This window comes from Arachis duranensis, chromosome 2 (assembly GCF_000817695.3).
Source record: "Arachis duranensis cultivar V14167 chromosome 2, aradu.V14167.gnm2.J7QH, whole genome shotgun sequence".
In the NCBI taxonomy this organism is placed as follows: domain Eukaryota; kingdom Viridiplantae; phylum Streptophyta; class Magnoliopsida; order Fabales; family Fabaceae; genus Arachis; species Arachis duranensis.
The window spans coordinates 15692956-15693564 of NC_029773.3; positions in this window are offsets into that span (position 1 = coordinate 15692956).

Consider the following 609-nt stretch of genomic DNA (forward strand, 5'->3'; position numbering starts at 1 on the left):
TCATATTCTAAGTTTGGTGTCAATTGCATGCTTTTGTTTTTCTTTTGATTTTCGATTTTTGCATGTTTTTAGTCCCTTTTTGATTTACAAAAATTCTAAGTTTGGTGTCCTCTTTGTGTTTTTCCCTTAAAAATTTTGGAAAACTGTGTGTTTGATTTTCTAAAAATTTTAAGTTTGGTGTCTTTTTGTGTTTTTCTCTTTCCTCCTTTCAAAATCAAATCTTTTTCATAAAAATTTTTCAATCATATCTCTCTAATTGCTATTTTCAAAATCTTTTTAATTAACTCATTGATTCAGTTTTCAATTTGCTTTGATCTTATTTTCTCTTTGATTTTCGAATTTTTATTTTAATTTTATTTTGTTTTATTCTATTTTTTTTCGTAAATTAAAAAAAAAAAACAAACAAAATTTATCTCTTTGCAATCATTATCATTTCCCTTTTGTCCATTATGGACTTAAGTGGGATCAATCAGTCCAAAAGGACTATGGGGTCATATGCTAACCCCATTACAACTGCATATGGGAGTAGCATCTGTACACCTCCCATCAAAGCAAGCAGCTTTGAACTAAATCCTCAACTCATTATCATAGTGCAGCAAAATTGCCAGT